General features: G+C 44.1%; 1 protein-coding gene across 6 annotated transcripts in view; it reads right to left on the bottom strand.

Moving 5' to 3' along the window:
• Positions 1-5299, bottom strand: part of CEP162 (centrosomal protein 162) — a 79239-nt gene extending 73940 nt beyond the window's left edge. For 5 of the 6 annotated variants that reach the window (XR_004645190.1, XM_034766099.1, XM_034766105.1 and 2 more), the window contains exon 1: positions 5079-5299. The gene's annotated coding sequence lies outside the window, so the exon portion shown is untranslated. The remainder of the gene's footprint in view (positions 1-5078) is intronic. The other variant, XM_034766100.1, reaches the window with a different exon arrangement.
• Positions 5300-18978: the final 13679 nt, after the last annotated feature.

Here is an 18978-nt window from a genome sequence, read left to right as displayed (position 1 = left end):
AACAGGCAGTGATGAAGTGATCTCTCCTGCCATCCATCTCCGTCCTCTGACAAACAGAGGCTAAGGACATCATTCCTTACCCATCCTGGCTAATAGCCATTAATGGACTTAACCACCATGAATTTATCCAGTTCTCTTTTAAACGCTGTTATAGTCCTAGCCTTCACAACCTCCTCAGGTAAGGATTTCCACAAGTTGACTGTGTGCTGTGTGAAGAAGAACTTCCTTTTATTTGTTTTAAACCTGCTTCCTATTAATTTCATTTGGTGACCCCTAGTTCCTGTATTATGGGAATAAGTAAATAACTTTTCCTTATCCACTTTCTCCACATCACTCATGATTTTATATACCTCTATCATATCCCCCCTTAGTCTCCTCTTTTGCAAGCTGAAGAGTCCTAGCCTCTTTAATCTCTCCTCATATGGGACCCGTTCCAAACCCCTAATCATTTTAGTTGCCCTTTTCTGAACCTTTTCTAGTGCCAGTATATCTTTTTTGATATGAGGAGACCACATCTGTACGCAGTATTCGAGATATGGGCACACCATTGATTTATATAAGGGCAATAATATATTCTCAGTCTTATTCTCTATCCCCTTTTTAATGATCCCTAACATCCTGTTTGCTTTTTTGACCGCCTCTGCACACTGCGCGGACATCTTCAGAGAACTATCCACGATGACGCCAAGATCTTTTTCCTGACTTGTTGTAGCTAAATTACCCCCATCATATTGTATGTATACTTGGAGTTATTTTTTCCAATTTGCATTACTTTACATTTATCCACATTAAATTTCATTTGCCATTTTGTTGCCCAATCACTTAGTCTGCTTTGGTCTTAACTATCTTGAGCAGTTTAGTATCATCTGCAAACTTCGCCACCTCACTGTTTACCCCTTTCTCCAGATCATTTATAAATAAATTGAATAGGATTGGTCCGAGGATTGACCCTTGGGGAACACCACTAGTTACCCCTCTCCATTCTGAGAATTTACCATTAATTCCTACCCTTTGTTCCCGGTCTTTTAACCAGTTCTCAATCCATGAAAGGACCTTCCCTTTTATCCCTTGACAACTTAATTTACGGAAGAGCCTTTGGTGAGGGACCTTGTCAAAGGCTTTCTGGAAATCTAAGTAAACTATGTCCACTGGATCCCCCTTGTCCACATGTTTGTTGACCCCTTCAAAGAACTCTAATAGATTAGTAAGACACGATTTCTCTTTACAGAAAGCATGTTGACTATTGCTCAACAGTTTATGTTTTTCTATGTGTCTGACAACTTTATTCTTAACTATTGTTTCGACTAATTTGCCCGGTACTGACGTTAGACCTACCGGTCTGTAATTGCCGGAATCACCTCTAGAGCCCTTTTTAAATATTGGCGTTACATTAGCTAACTTCCAGTCATTGGGTACAGAAGCCGATTTAAAGGACAGGTTACAAACCTTAGTTAATAGTTCCGCAACTTCACATTTGAGTTCTTTCAGAACTCTTAGGTGAATGCCATCTGGTCCCGGTGACTTGTTAATGTTAAGTTTATCAATTAATTCCAAAACCTCCTCTAGTGACACTTTAATCTGTGACAGTTCCTCAGATTTGTCACCTACAAAAGCCGGCTCAGGTTTGGGAATCTCCCTAACATCCTCAGCTGTGAAGACTGAAGCGAAGAATCCATTTAGTTTCTCCGCAACGACTTTATCGTCTTTAAGCGCTCCTTTTGTATCTCGATCATCAAGGGGCCCCACTGATTGTTTAGCAGGCTTCCTGCTTCTGATATACTTAAAAAATATTTTATTACCACCTTTGGAGTTTCTGGCTAGCCGTTCTTCAAACTCCTCTTTGGCTTTTCTTATTACATTCTTGCACTTAATCTGGCAGCGTTTATGCTCCTTTCTATTTGCCTCACTAGGATTTGACTTCCACTTTTTAAAGGAAGTCTTTTTATCTTTCACTGCTTCTTTTACATGGTTGTTAAGCCATGGTGGCTCTTTTTTAGTTCTTTTACTGTGTTTCTTAATTTGGGGTATACATTGAAGTTGGGCCTCTATTATGGTGTCTTTAAAAAGCGCCCATGCAGCTTGCAGGGATTTCACTTTAGTCACTGTACTTTTTAACTTCTGTTTAACTAACCCCCTCATTTTTGCATAGTTCCCCCTTTTGAAATTAAATTTCACAGTGTTGGGCTGTTGAGATGTTCTTCCCACCACAGGGATGTTGAATGCTATTGTATTATAGTCACTATTTCCAAGCGGCCCTGTTATAGTTACCTCTTGGACCAGCTCCTGCGCTCCACTCAGGACTAAATCTAGAGTTGCCTCTCCCCGTGTGGGTTCCCGTACTAGCTGCTCCGTGAAGCAGTCATTTAAAGTATCGAGAAATTTTATCTCTGCATTTCATCCTGAAGTGAAATGTTCCCAGTCAATATGGGGATAATTGAAATCCCCCACTATTATTGGGTTCTTAATTTTGATAGCCTCTCTAATTTCCCTTAGCATTTCATCATCACTATCACCGTCCTGGTCAGGTGGTCTATAATAGATCCCTAATGTTATATTCTTATTAGAGCATGAAATTTCTATCCACAGAGATTCTATGGAACATGTGGATTCACTTAAGATTTTTACTTCATTTGATTCTACATTTTATTTCACATATAGTGACACTCCCCCCACTGCACGACCTGTTCTGTCCGTCCGATATATTTTGTACCCCGGAATGATTGTGTCCCATTGATTGCTCTCAGTCCACCCGGTTTCTGTGATGCCATTATATCAATATCCTCTTTTATCACGAGGCATTCTAGTTCACCCATCTTATTATTTAGACTTCTAGCATTTGTGTACAAGCACTTTAAAAACTTGTCACTGTTTATTTGTCTACCCTTTTCTGATGTGTCCGATTCTTTATGTGAATGTTTAACATCTGATCTGGCCCTTACATTATCTTCCTCCATCCTCTGCTCCTGACTATAACCTGGAGATTCTCTATCATTAGACTCTCCCCTAAGAGAAGTCTCTGCCCGATCCACATGCTCCTCTGCAGCAGTCGGCTTTCCCCCCATCTCCTAGTTTAAAAACTGCTCTACAACCTTTTTAATGTTTAGGGCCAGCAGTCTGGTTCCACTTTGGTTTAGGTGGAGCCCATCTCTCCTGTATAGGCTCCCCCATCCCAAAAGTTTCCCCAGTTCCTAATGAACGTAACCCCCTCCTCTCTACACCATCATCTCATCCACACATTGAGACTCTGAAGCTCTACCTGCCTACCTGGCCCTGCGTGGGGAACTGGGAGCATTTCTGAGAATGCCACAATAGAGGTCCTGGATTTCAGTCTCTTCCCTAGCAGCCTAAATTTGGCCTCCAGGATGTCTCTCCTACCCTTCCCTATGTCATTGGTACCTACATGTACCACGACCACCGGCTCCACCCCAGCACTACTCATAAGTCTATCTAGATGCCTCGAGAGATCCGCAACCTTCGCACCAGGCTGGCATGTCACCATGCGGTTCTCCCGGTCATCACAAACCCAGCTATCTACGTTTCTAATGATCGAATCTCCCATTACTAACACCTGCCTTTTCCTAGTAACTGGAGTTCCCTCCCCCGGAGAGGCAACTTCAGTGCGAGAGGTAATCCCAGCACCATCTGGAAGGAGGGTCCCAACTATGGGAAGGTTTCCCTCTGCTCCCGTTGACTGCCCTCCTTCCCTTAGCCTTTCATCCTCCTTAATAGCACAGGGGCTGTCTGACTGGAGGTGGGACAATTCCTCAGTGTCCCGGAAAGCCTCATCAACATACCTCTCTGCCTCCCTTAACTCCTCCAGTTCCACTACCCTGGCCTCCAAAGTCTGTACATGGTCTCTGAGGCCCAGGAGCTCCTTGCACCGAATGCACACATACGCCACCCGCCCACAGGGCACGTATTCATACATGCTGCACTCAGTGCAATAAACTGGATAGCCCCCACTCTGCAGTTGGGCTTCTGCCTGCATTGTCTCCTAGTTAATGAAAGGGTTGTTTAAGCAAAAGGTTTTGAATGTAGTTTGGTTTATAGGTTTTAAGGGGAATAAAGGGACCCCCGCTCCCTTCCGACTCCCCTTCCAAACTCCCTTGCGAAACTCCCCGTTAGCAGCCCCTGTTCGCAAAAGCTCCCTGGTCGCTTGAGCGCTGCTTTATGGGATCATGGGATCTAGTTCAATCCCCTACTCAAAGCAGATTTTTTTTAATCTCACTGCCTTGGGGATGTGCTTGGCACATGATTGTGTTACTATTAATTCAAAAATATCACCAAAGGAGTCACAATCTTCAAACACATAGAGCCTGTTTTTATATTTTTATAAGACCTAATAGAAACATTTGCATAACTGTTTTGTGTTTGAATTCACACATTCCTGACATCCAAATACATCATCAGTGAACTAACATGTGAAAGCCATGAACTGCCCAGTCTGTTTCCCATGCCTCAGCTGAATAAACTGCAGGAAGTAAACAGCAGCAATGGTAATAGGTGAATGGGATGTTTAAAATCTATTAAGTTTCAAGTGATCAGGGCTGTTAACAGACGGCACAAGTGGGGAAGTCACTTTTCAAACGCATGAAATTTAGTCTTATGCTGCTGGGTGGTCAGTGTCCCTTTAGTCTAAATCTAGCCCTACCTATTTATTTCGCTTTTTAAAAGGTTCCAACCCAGCCTTTATACACCCTTCCAACAGGACCCAAGAGCTCAGCGGAAGAAACTCCCAATCTCCCGGTGAATAGATGCCCAGGCCCTCAGCCTGCCCAGAAGGCACTAGGCCCAGAGCATCAGGAAAGGCGGGGTAGCTTCGTCGCACCCCCGTGGGCGCCTCTCTACCCCTGGGCCAGGGCAGGGCAGCGGCGTTTCAGGCAGCAAGTCTCCTGGCTTCCCAGGGCAGGTGCACGCCGGAGCGACCCCGGCCCCGCAGCCCAGAGCACAGCCTCGGGCTAGCGGGCGTGGGTAGGGCTCCCGCAAGAGCCGCGCGGACAAGTCTGTCAGGGGCAGCTGGAGCTCTGTTGCTGGGCGCCCAGAGGGTGCCGCCTCCGGCCGGCCTCCTACCTACCTACCTCAGCCGGGCCGAACCACCGGCGGCCGCGTCCCTTGGAAAACCGGCAGGTTTGTCTCAGGCGCCCGAACTAGGTTACCTAGGTAACAGACCTAGCTCAGCTCGGCCACCGTAGCTCCCACGACCAACGGCCAGGCTCAGCGGCAGTAGTCACATGACGTCTTCCTCGGACCCGAGAGGATCACGTGAGGAAGCAGGTCCCGCGGCTCCCATTGCTACCGAGGCAAAGTCGCCTATGCCCTGCCCTGCCGCCCAGTGGGGGCATCAGTACCTCTAGTTTCCCCGTACTCCGTTAACCGGTCTGAACGAGGCGGCTGTCGCGAGCTTAGGTGGTCACGTGATCCAATCCCCCTCGCCCCCGAGGGAGTCATGTGACCTGTGTGTGCCTACACCCGCCGGGCGGAGTGGAGCGATTGAGCGAGGGGGAACCGGGAACAGCGCCCCCTGCCGCAGGGAAGAGCGCGGCGGCGGCGGGCGGAGCAGAGTAGAAGGGAAAGGAGCGGCGGGGATCACAGCGATGGGCCGTGCGGACCTGCCCTACTCCATCCGCCATCGCCTGCTGCGCGGGACGCCAGGGCTTCTGCCGCCGCGGCGCTCGGGGGCGGGAGGGTAACGTGCGGACTGCGGCGGCGGGGCTCGGCTGGGAAGCTTTGGCAGGCAGCGCGCGGCCCGGCCCCGCCCCAGAGTTAATCCGAGCCGCTTGCGCTACAGGTGTTCGCTGGCTGATCCGCCAGCTGGCTTCCCGGTCGGTGCCGCGGCGTTACCGCACCCACAGAGCCGGGGAGCGCTTTGGGCTCGCTACCAGCGGCATGCTGCCCCCCCTGCCCGAGTAGTGACATACCAGTCACAAAACCAATCAATCCCCCACAACAGCCAAACAAACAGAAAAACTGGCACGACATTGAAACGTTAGCGATCCGTCATCGGTGCAGCATTTAATTTACTTCCCGTTTCAGATCGTTACACCGGATTATTTTTTTTTCTACTAGCTAGTGTGTTTTACAAACTTTTCGTTACAAAAAGCTGACTATATAAAATGGGCTTTTTCCTTTGCTTTGCTGCTAAAACTGCCCCTTTAGCAAGAGCATACAATTGTTATAACTGAGCAATAATATAACTTGAATCTGTTAACAAAGTGCTAATTTAAAATCTTTTGAAAATATAACAGTTTGGTATTCTTAAGTGACTGTTACTGCTTCTTTTATTCAGTGTGTGTGAAACCTGACCCTGGGGTGTCATTATGGAGTGAAGTTGCCCCCTCTAGACTTTGGTTCCTTGCCCCACCACCCAGACTTTTCAAAGGTCTACATGCTTCATTCCCCGCTCCCCAACTTTGCAGATGTAATCACATATGTTCTATATGCTGATACACCTTTGCCCCTCTCCCTCAAATGTTTCTGAAATGATGTCCCTGCCTTGAGTCCTGCATAATGACAAAAGAATCAGGTTTTATATGACTGTCCTGCATGGAAGTATTAAATCTATTCCCCCAGCTGAGGGCAGTGCTTCCTGTACTGCTGGGGTGAATGTGGTCCTCAGCAGGAAACTGAAATCTGGTTTTGGTTGAAGATGTCCATCATGCACTTAGCTATTTCTATCATTAGAGTATAACTCATAAATGCACTACTGGGCTTCTGGCAATTATCCCTTATCTTAGACAACATTTGTAAAATACATGAAAAAGGTTCAGATGTCTAGCCTACCAACTTCCACACTGTTCAATTAAAGAAGACTGTAGTACTTCACTAAGAAACTCTACGGGGCTTACACTGACCCAAAAAGATCATGGCTGGGAACCAGTAGAGCGCCCTGAGGTCACAGATTTGGTTGGGCTTTCTGAGACTTACTGTCTGAGACATCCTGCTGCTAAGTATAGGTGTAAGGGAGGGCAGGCACTGCAGGAGGACTTGGCAAATGAATAAAAAGCAGGCAGTGTTCAGAGGCGGCATCTGAGAATTGTAAATAGATGGGTTTTGGCATAGATGTTCTGATGTCACCTCTGAAAGCCGCTCCATCTATCTCTGCTTGTTTCATCAGGGACAGAGTTGGTGGTCCTTTGGCAAATCTTGTTATCTAGGCTGCCTGAAGCCGGAGGCTGGAACTGAGCAGCAGGAACAGATATGGGACTTCAGCTTTGTTTTTCATTCCATTGCTGGCAGTTCTTCTAAGTACAGAAAGTTTACTGTTCTTTTTGTTCCTTTATTCCAGAAACTGTGCTGGAGCCAGTGAATGGAATACTCAGCCAAAATGGAATTTAGTGCACAGTTTTTCATTCAGTTGCCATTTTAGGTCTCTGCTGAGACCCTCGTTGCTTCCATTCAAGTCAACTTCTGGGACTAAGGTGATGGCCACTTCTAACCAAAGAGCTGTTAGTCAAGGATATGAGAGACATATCACTTGAAGAATTACTCTGCTAATATTTAGCAAAAAGCAAAAGACAGTACATTTCTTGGTGCCAGTAGTGACAAGAACAGGCAACCCCTTCTTGCATTCACAAACAATCCCTTTCTAAAAGTTTTCCAACATTTCTGCTTCAAATTTTGGTTACTTTGTTTTAAATATATTTTAGCACATATCTGCAAATGTTTAAAATATGCAGAGAAATTAATGACCCCTGTCTCCTTGACCACTGACTCTCAAATAGCTTTAGAACAATAGCAGTCTGTGCTTGCATATGCTGTCCAGCCTAAGGGCTGTCAATTGTGTTTGTTGTGAGAGTCATGTTGCTTTAGGAATTTTTATGCCAATATATAGTAAATGGTAAAATATAACAAAGGTCACTTAAGAATACAAATACACATTATTCACACACATGCATTCTGGTCCTCTCTGCTGAAAACCCTTGAAACGAAAAGATTTTGTAAGGCAGTTTTCTTCAAAGAGCACTAGTACCGTATACCAAGAAGTGAGAAACTAATTCAGATTCTACCACTATCTCGCATTTCTCTCATTTCCTATTTAATCTCAGGTATAAAGCCTATGCTAACAAAGGGCCCATTATGCCACATATCCCAGATTATTTTATACAAGTATAAACTGCAGTTAAAATTAGAGGGAGCAGACAAATATTGGACTATAGGGTCTTCTGCAGTTCACACTGAACTCCCAGGGGAGTGGAGGGTACTTTCACATTGCGAGAGGTGCAACAGCATCTCTTGGGATCAGGCTCTTTATCTACACATGGGTGTTATATTTCCAGTTGCATATGTTGGGCCATTTATAGCATTTCATCTACATGCACAACTGCTGTTGATAGTCATGGGAAATGTGCAAGCCAAGCTAGGACAGTATATGGCAGGGATCGGCAACCTTTGGCATGCGGCCCGTCAGGAAAATCTGCTGGCAGGCTAGGAAGGTTTGTTTACCTGCAGCATCCGCAGGTTTGGCCGATCTCACTGGCTGCGATTCGCCGTTCCAGGCCAATGGGGGTTGCGGGAAGTGATGTGGGCCGAGGGATGTGCTGGCCGTGAGAGTTATTTCATTAGCAACCAACTATATAAGCCTACAGTGCTACAGGCTGCTGAACAGCGTTGCAAGCTGAAGCAATGATGTTAACTTCTCTGTTTGCTTAATATCTGTTCAGAGAGGCTCCCATGTTGTGTGGAGAAATGTCCGTTGGGCTCAGCACTATGGAAACCTCTGAGCCCACATGGAAATGAGCACACACGATAATGGAGATGAGAGAAAAGGTATGCCCTGGCTTAGGTGTTTAAATGGTGTGAATACTAATAATGTGCACACTCGCCATTTAAAGGATTTTCATTTCCTTCTAACAGCAACCAGTTGCAGCCACATTCTCAAGGGCACGTGACTGCAGTATTTAACAACAACAGAGAGCAGGGCTAGCCATGAAGATGAGCTACTGCCAAGAAAGTATGTCTGAGGGTTCTAAGAAAATAGAGTTGCTCTCTATCCACTGTGATATACATCTTGGCAGGAGTGAGTACCAATTAATAGGATGAAATTCTGGCCCCACTGATGGCAATGGCAAAGCTTCCATTGATTTAATCAAAGCCAGGATTTCACCCATGTAGTTCAAGTGATGGCTTCTTTTCTATACATATACTTTTTCTCAAGATAGCTGAAGTGTATGGCTTCATATATTAATATAATAACAGTGTCAAACTATTGAATATACAATAAAAAGTATAAAATGTCCATACTTCTAATTTTGTATGGAAAAAAGTTCAAATAAAAAGAGGCTGCTGCATCTACTTTGGCCGAGGCATCGGATTAGATAGTATTTCAGTACTGAATTAGCAAATATGTGAAATGGGAGATTATGATAATAAATATTTAGCTATATTCTTAGTTGTGTTTTTTTTTAAGGTTAACAATTTCATACTGGATGAAAAGTAAACAAACAGTGGTGAATTAAGAACTTTCTTTAAACTTATCCTCTGTTCATGTCCATTGTAATAACACTTCCTTACATGACTGTGCAGCAAAAATACCATAGTGTATGCATCAGAAAAAGGAAGAGCTTGCCATACAAGTACAAGTTGTATAGAAAACAAAATTTGCTGTAGCTGTATGGAAGAAATTTTATAAGATGAGAAAAATCATCGAACAGTTAAATAGCAATATTTTCTTTGTGACATCTTAAAACTAGATCTTGTTTTCAGCTTAAAAATGCAATGACACATTTTTTATAAAAGTTCTTATTTTTGTTTCACTGTAGACCTTATAGTGATCTACAAATAATGAATGTAGATCTTCAAAATCTTCAAAAAACCCCAAACACCAAGGGCCAGATTCTTAGGTAGTATAAATTTTGTAGCGCCATTGAATTTAGTCTCTCTCCCATTCCCTCACTACCTCCCTTCTCCCTTGTTCAATCACTGCCCTAGTTAATAATTAAATTCTACATGGTATTTAAGATTATGCTGGGGGCTTAAAATAACTGGTCTAGACTGTGATTCATACTAATGTCCCATGGACTGAGCTACAACTTCAGGAGCCAATCCTACAAGGTGCTGAGTACTCTGAACCTCCGTTGGCTCATTGTCCACTGGGTTCAGGCTGTCATGCCTACAAGCTTGGTCTACTGGTAACTCCATTTAGTGGAGCAAGATCTCTCTGTTAAGAGCTCTCAGCTTCGGCAAACCTTGGCCAAATCCTGGTTTCCTCTTGGCAGTAGTCCCTTTGGAGTCAGGAAAGGCTAACATTGATCTGGCTCATCATCTCACTGTATCACCTCACCTTACAGCTCCTTGTTTCTCAATTAGAATGCTCGGCGACTTGCAGGCGGAATCAGCGCAGTCCAGAGGACTGGAACCATAGAGTCTCATTGTCCAAGATGAGTCCTCTGTTACACATTTTTAAAAGTTTCCTTCTTACCATGAGCCTCAGCTATCAATAATTTTCTCCTTTGTATGAAGAACGTCAGAGAAAAGTATTGCGGTAAATGTTTTTGTGTATGTGAATGCATGTATGTGAATTAGAAAAGATATTAACCACATAGAGCAGAAGGATCACAAGTAATAATGAATAAAAATTAAATATGTTAATACCAAAATTAGTCAGAGCTATACAATCTTTTGTTAATCCTGACATCTCCTAACGCTGGCAGAAATACTTGATTTGCATTTCAAATTTTCACTTGGTTATTTTTAGTTCTTCTGAAGCCTGGGAAATAAGAAATATAACCGCTTTGAACAGTCTGAAAGAGCCAACTATAGCAGGGCCTCTGAATCTGATTAGATAAAACAACAAAGAGGTTCTGTAAGGGCAGAGGCAGGAAGAACTAAGGTGGGTGGCAATATCTGTCAGAACTCAGGGGAAATGTAGCCTCAAAGCACTCAAAAGTGGGTGAAAAAAATAACATAAGCAATAGACAACTTTCCCACATCTTAGGTCACTCTCCAAATGCAGTTTGAAGAATTTTCTTTGCACTCAACTATTTTTTTGTATTTTTAAAGTACAATAAATAGCACATGAATGTGTGTTTATCTTAAAAAGCTTATTGAGGGGAACATCATTTTTCTGTAGCTATCACTGCCTCAGTAACTTAGTTGCTTGAAATTAGTAAGGCCAGTGCACTTACTGTTTCAGGAACAGAATAAAAAAATTCAGATTATGTCCAAATCACATTATAAATATAGAATCTCTCATTTAAAAATCACTTTACTTCAGGATTACTCAGTAGTCCCCCCCCCAAATTTGAACAAGGATAACATTTTGTCATATTTTAATTACACTTGTTGAATAACACATAAAGTGTTATGTTTAGTACAGCTAGGAGGTCTTCAGGGTTTGATTTAAAAAAGATGAGCTGGTATTAAAACTGGGAGAACTTGGAATACTCACCTGGCCAACAAACTCTCTTTTCTTTTCATTTCTTTTCCGAATAGTTCTTTTAGGTCGCAAGCTCCATTAAAGTGAGGAGACATGAAGGACCTGTCCATCCTAGCCTTATATCTAGTAAAAATGTTTTCAAAGCCAGTTTAGCACATCCAAAGTGTTGTGATTTGTCTCCATTAGAGGGCTGAACCATTTCATGTTTAAAAATTGCAGCTAAGCATTTCTAGCATGGTTTAGGGACCACAACCCACTATCATGGTGTTTTGTGAGTATTCACTCAAATCATTGCTATACCTGCTCATTGTGGTGCCTCTCCCCTAATTCCAGGCATATCTTCCTTGGAATAGATATAAAGAATGATGGTGCATACAGATGTACATAAAATAATGTGTATTTGCACCTGTTAAACATTATACTGTATTTGCTTTGTTCCAATTGTCTTGCCCTAACCGTGGATTCACATATATGTCCCAAGGGTTAAGGGCTAAGCCCTCACGCAAATACAATGGTAGTCACTGGCTGCTGGACAGAGTGGGCTTGAAAGGCCTCAGATGCCATCTACAGATGCTCTAAGCGATAAAGTTCATGCTTTTATTCTTTTTATAATTCTTTGTAGAATATTTATCATTGTAATTGAAGCCAATGGGAGTTGAGGATGTTTAAGAAATGGTCTCTTGTGCCTAAGCAGTGACTTTTAATGAATATAGTGTCATTTGTACTACAATTTGGTGTAGAAGAAGGGGGCTCTGAGCACCAGAGTTCAGGTTTGAAATCCTGGCACGACTGGAGCCAATGGGAGCTTTGCTATTGACTTCAGTGGGTTCAGTATTTCACCCCAGATTTCTGGAAAAAAAGCTTGCTGCAGCTACAAAACTGATTTTTGTTAATTTCACCGTGTAGAGTTACAATTGGATAGAATAATTTTTGGGATTTAAAGGTAGTCACGTTGCTAATGCATTATTTGCTTTGCCATATGCTATACTAGATTTTTAGAATAATTTTTTTGGAAAGGATATCAGTGTATATGCCAGGAGCCTGACTTAACTTCTTACCAATAATCTATTCTGCAATTTTCCTCCTTTCATGTCTATTATAAATAGTATCTCTGTGAACAAAATGTGTTGTTATTGTTATTTTTCTAGTATTTTAAGAAGACTGAAAGCAGTCATCAGTGTGAAAGAACTTGAGCAGAAATTTCTGATTACTTTTTTCACTCAAGCTTTTGCCTTGTTATAATTTCACTATAACTTCATCTGCTGTGTGTGTGTGCACACGCGCATGTGTGTATGTTTAAACTGTATTATTGGGTTCAATCTTGAATTCCTGGACAAGGGACACAGGATTGGGCCTGCGAAGTAGAGAGGGGAAAGAAATCTGTAAATGCAAAATCAAAATGAAACAGTTACAAATATATGCCCCAATTCTTCAGGCTGATCCAAGTTGGTAGATTTCCAGTCTAAATACAGTAGGAAGTTAGCAAGTCTTAGCTAGTGGGAAAGACTAGATAGGTGCAGTGGGCAGACTCCTGTAAGCTGGAAGAAGGATTGTGCCTCCCCAAACTGACTGCACCTTACTGAGGTTCTTGTGTAACAGCAGGAAACCTGGAGGTGTGAAGTTATGTAAATACAGGAGAGCTATTATGAGTCGTTTTTTGTGCAAAGCAGCCTGAAATGTTGGGAGATTCCCTGTCTCTCTGTTGGGGAGCAATAGCTTTTAATCAGTTGAAGGCAGCTGTTACATTATAAGTAACATTCTTTGCCTTCTTTCTCGGGGGGAGGGGATAGCTCAGTGGTTTGAGCATTGTCCTGCTTAAACCCAGGGTTGTGAGTTCAATCCTTGAGGGGGTTGCTTAGGGATCTGGGGCAAAATCAGTTCTTGGTCCTGCTAGTGAAGACAGGGGGCTGGACTCGATGACCTTTCAAGGTCCCTTCTAGTTCTAGGAGATAGGATATCTCCATTAATTAAAAAAATAGTTAAGATTTAGGTCCCAGTCCCTCAGGTCTAGCAGAACTGCATTGGGTACAGAACTGGAAGCTGGGGGGCATCAAAGGTGGCTGTAGGCCAGCTCTGTGCTCCCTGATCCCAAGGGCTGGTTCAGCCATCTGATGTAAGTTAGAACAGCCTCAGGGCTGCCTGTACTGCCCCTACCCTCCCAGATCCATGACTAGTGTAACCAGACATCTCATTTTTAAAGGGACAGTCCCATATTTAAGCCCTCCTGCCAGTGTCCTGACTTTTTCTTAAAAATGGGCAAATTGTCCTTATTTTCTGTCTCCCCTGCCTCATCAGTACTGGTGGGTCCTGCTGCTTGCCAGCTGCATGCCTACCAGCAGTGAGTGGGGGCTCCAGTGGCTGACAATGGGGGTGAGTGTGCAAGGCTGGTGGCGGGGTGAATGTGCAGTGCGTGGGATTGGCCACTCCCCCTGCTGGTCCATCAGCACAGCTCCGCTGCGTGCTGGCTCCTGGCCAGCAGTGCCCTGCTCCCCCCATCCCATTTCCAGCTGCACTGGCTGTGAGCTGTGGTGGCTGGTGAGTGCGGGCAGGTGGCAGCTGGTTACATGTCACCTCTGCTGCCTACCCATTGGCCCTTTACCTGCTTCCCCTCTCACTGTTCTCTCTCTGCTTTGCTCCATTGCCCCCTTCCCCCACCCCAAGCTCCTCCATATTCCTCCTGGCAGAACACGTCCTGCTCCTAGCGCTGCGCGGAGAACCAGCACCTGGTCGGAGCACTGAGTTCACCAACAGCCTGGCTGCCAGGCTCCTTCCTTTCCCCACTGCCTCTGGCTGGGCCAGCGCCCTGGGAAAGTCCAAGACCCTCCTGCCCGGGGCGCTGGGCAGGAAGAGCCTAGCCCTGCATGTGCCAAAGCCCTGTGCAGTGCTGGCTTGGGGAAGCTTCTCAGCTAAGCTCTGGAGTTGCAGGGGGGAGCTATTTTCAGCCTGTTCACCCTCTTCACTCACCCCCTGCCCCCAGCCCTGGGTCCTGCCTCCAGGGAGCGTGGGGCTGCTCTGTCCCGTAGGCACCCTCTGCTGCTGAGCCACCCCTCTGGCTGGGTTCCCTGAAGCCCCTGCAGTCAAATTCCCTGGGCCCTGGTGCACAATGAATCCTTAGGGCTTAACCCCTTCCTGCCTGCCCTGTAGCTGAGGGACAGGAGGTGGCTGGGTTATGTTGGTGACCAGCAGCAGTCTGGTGGTATTAGCTGCCTTTTGACACTGTGCAGGCAGGAAGGGACAAGCTGCTCCCAGCCACATGGGAGCGGTGGGCTGGGAAGGAGATGAGTTCTGCAAAGACACAAGCCAGGTAATCCCTTCCTCCACCCTCCTCCCCTGCTGCTAGAAGCAGCTCCCATCTTTCTGTCCCGCACAGTGCCGAAAGGTTGCTGCTGGCCACATTCTGTTGTGAACCCTGGCAGAAATATGAGGAGGGGGCATGTGACCCTGTGTGCACCCCACACACACATGTGTTACCTCAAGAAGATGTGGTGCCAAGTACCAGGAGAGGGGGGTCTGTTCCAGGGGCCTAGCCAGGCATGGAGGGCAGAGAGTGCCGGACAGGGAGGGTGAGGTCACTCGGTCCCACCAGTGTGAGAGAGGGGTGTACAGGAGTGTGTGTGTTTCACCCCTCCCCGGGTGTGTGTGTGACCCCTCCCCATGTGAACCCTAAAGCCTTAAAGATAAGAAGGTAAATAAAAAGAATCCAACTACACAGTATTTCTTTTTAACAGGGACTCAGTCAACTTGATGTTAATTTGAACGTTTGTATGATTGACTGCCATTGAACTTGCTTGAATATTATTAATTTTACCAAATGTCCATATTCAGCATAGGAAAATATGGTCACCCTACACATGACAGCTCTATGCCACACAGAGATTCCTCAATACCAGCTGGGAAAGCAAACTTGTTGGCACCAAGAATCAAGCCCTTACATTTGTTCTGTATTTGTTGTTTTCCTTAACCTGCCATAAAGGTCACCCAGCCTCCAAGTCCATGTGTGCTGTTTGTACATGGAAAACAAAAGCAAACCAAATACAGGATAAGAAAATAGTACAACAAGGGTCTCAGATATGGTCTGTCAAAAAGTCTTCTAACAATAGTTCCTACGACAGGGAGATGACCTGTCTTTACTTAGGGATTTTCAGCAGCTGAACATTTGACGTCAGGCTGCCACCCACATAGTGCCAAAAATGCCACCAAGAAATCTGCTGTTAAAGCACTAAACAAGGCCAAAAAGCCGGGGCTCAAAAGAGTATGACATCTGCTCTCCTGTGTCTTCTCTTTCTCTCTCCATCTCTCCCACTAATCACCTCTTAGCTCCTAAGGTTCAAGAAATAAACACTGGCAGAGACAAGGTTCAGACAGCGTATTCTAAGACCTGTGAAGTCTGCCTTTCCCCCGCGTGTGTCTTGAAAATAATACCTAGATTAAGACTTTAAAAACCTAGTGGAGTTCTTTGTTGTTTCAGGCTTTTGGGAAGTTGTCGTTTTCCCAATGTGATAATAAACTGAAACATTTTCAAAGAAACAAGAATTTTAGCTGTGTAGCCAGTGTGGATTAGTAAGACTGGAAGTGACAGTTAAATGAATACCTTAATTATGATGATCTCTCTATTTTAGCTGTTATATTTCCTTAATAGATTATTTAACTACTGCTTTAAAATATATCTGTATCTATAGTGTTTTTAATGTGTACTAAAATTAAGCACTAACGGTACTTTGCAACCTAACAAAATTTGATTTGGCATAGTTAGAGTTTATACAGTGCTTGGTTTTTTTAATCACAACTTCCTTAAAGTTCAGGGGGAGGGGGAACCCAACACTGAGGCCTCATAAGGTTCAGGAATATTGCTTAAGTTCTGCATCTGCAACTAATAATAAAGACCATGCAACTTAGTATGAAAAGATGTCTAATTATCACGGCAATGAGAAGATGTCTGACTCATCTTCAGCGGTTTGCATTACATGTGTGGGATTGTGTTTTGGATGGAGCACTCCAGAATAGCAACACTCCATCAAAAACACAGTTGTACACCTGTATTCCAAATGGCTGAATAAGGAAAAACACATGTCACCAGAACACTGTGAATCAAATTAAAAAAAAAGCTGGAAGAGAAATAAAGAAACGTACCATAACACTGGTGTGTGTGAAGAGTTGTTTCTCTAGAGCTCTCCAAATGATTTATCTATCACTAAACCTCTGTTCACAAGCCATGTTTGATTTTGCTTGATGCTGATATAGATGCTGCAACCGGATCTTGCGGAAAGTGCTGCCAACTAATGTTTGATCCCGATAGATAAATTACAATAGCAGGTACAATTTACAATGAGAAGCTATTGCTGCTTATGCCCCTAATGTGTGATGTGGTTTGAAAATCTCAGGCGCCAGATGCTCATTTGCACTCAGAGCCCTTCATACTGCTCTGGCTACGTAAGAGGCCTTAAAGTGTGAGTATATAACATTTACAATGAGAATCAGGTCCACGAATATACATCCCACGTGTGATGTATATAGATATAAATGGTGACTGACTGGATATTGCCAGTTTCACGATATCTAGCTTAGAATATAATCAGACAAAAATACCTTTTTTCTGTATTTCTTAACACAGACAATGGGCCAAATTCAGGTGGGATGTATAAGGCTGCGTAAATTAAACTCCATATGTCATTGTTTTGCAGTAGTACCCAAAGGCCTCATTAGGCTCCTGCCCACTATTACACTGTGTGCACAAACACATAGGAAGACAATCCCTGCTCTGAGGAGCCTTGGGTCCAGATTTTTAAAGGTATTTAAGCACCTAAAAATGCAGATAGACAACTAGTGGGATTTTCAAAAGTGCCTAGGCATCTCTCTACATCTTTCAATGTCTAAAGACCTTTAACAACCTGGCCCTTGCATTCACTTAGACTGACTTACACCTACTTGCCAATGTGTACATGAGTTTAATTTGGTGCTGGTCACTTGCTGAAGAGTCAGAAGAAAGTTCAAGTTAATGTAGATGGTGGTGCAACATGGGTGCTGCAGGCAGGGGGACAGAAGAAGGTGCAAGTGGTCTGTTTGGCCACCTTTCTATGAACTGAGCAGTACAGTTTATCCCCACTAACTCCTCCTAGGGGAAGTGTACCAGGCCAAAACTCAATATATTATAGATATATGTCAACAAGATATTGCATTACTGTATGTGCACTGCTATGAGGTATCTGTCCTAACATCCTCATTCAGGCTTTATTTAGCAGAGGGTTGCCCGAATAAGGACTGAGATAAGGGCTTCAAGGTTGGGGCTAGACTATATGCACTGTATTTATAAGTTTTCAAATGTCTATTGCCACATTTTAATGGAATGTATTACAGTCTTGAAGCTTATTAGAAGGTACAGACTAAGTGCTGCTCTGGTACTGTGGCTTTTAAAACCACACACACTCTAAGTGGGATGCCAAGGTATACTGTTCCAGCAGCAGTTGGCAGAGACAGTCTGATGACAGAGGCCAGAAGCTGGAAGGATGTTTCTGGAGCAGTGATAAGGTGGGTGAGGTAGTATCTTTTATTGTACCAATTTCTGTTGATGAAAGAGACAAGCTTTTGAGCTATACAGAGCTCTTCTTCAGGTCTGGGAAAGGCACTTAGGTCAACAGAATTTTGTAGTGTAGACATACCCTAAGGTTGCCGCTGCATTGACCTAACTACATCAGTGTAGACACTGTGTTGTTTACATCGACTCTTGCTGCCTTTTAGAAGCCATCCCATAATGTCCCACACAGACAGTTAAATTGGTACAAGCGCTTCTGGTGAGGATGTGCACCGCTAACACAAAGAGCATAATGTGGACATACAAAAGCGATTTAATTACTGCGATGGCTGTATGTTGATGTAACTTAGGTCGACATAATTTTGTAGTGTAGACTTGCCCATAGTTCAGTGTGGGACATTGTGGGATGGCTTCTGAAAGGCAGCAACAGGCAATGTAAGCAACGCAGTGTCTACACTGACACTGCATCACCCTAACTACATCGACTAAAGTGCTATGCCTCTCAAGGAGGTGGAGTTATTAAGTAGGTGTAGTTGGTAACTTACAACGGCGAAGCGACATTTTAGTGTAGATGCTTACAGAGTTAGGTCGACATAAGCTGCCTTACATCAGCCTAACTCTGTAGTGTAGACCATGCCTCAGAGTGTCAAAGCTAAATACCAGGTGGAACAGATTTTTTAGCACAAGTAGTTAACACGTATTCTAAGGGACCATTCAAGGTGAAAAAGCCCATTAACACCCCTATAGTCATAGGACAAAAAAGGGGAGCTAGGGGGTTACAGATTATTGTAATAAGACATAAATCCAGTGTCTTTATTAAGACCATGATTTTTAGTGTCTAGCACCTGGTCTACACTACAGAGTTAGGTCGACATAAGGCAACTTACATCAACCTGATTCTGTAAGTGCCTACACTAAAATGTAGCTTCCACTGATGTAACACACTCACTACACTGACTTAACTTCACTTCCATGAGAGGTGGAGCACTTTAGTTAATGTAATTAGAGTGATGCAGCATCCATGTAGACGCTGCATTACTTACATTGCCTGTTGGCTGTCAGCTCTGGGGCAGGA

The sequence above is a fragment of the Trachemys scripta genome, chromosome 3, assembly GCF_013100865.1.
Source record: "Trachemys scripta elegans isolate TJP31775 chromosome 3, CAS_Tse_1.0, whole genome shotgun sequence".
NCBI classification, from domain to species: domain Eukaryota; kingdom Metazoa; phylum Chordata; order Testudines; family Emydidae; genus Trachemys; species Trachemys scripta.
The sequence above is the reverse complement of the archived record's forward strand: the minus strand, read 5'-3'. Positions and strand labels throughout refer to the sequence as shown.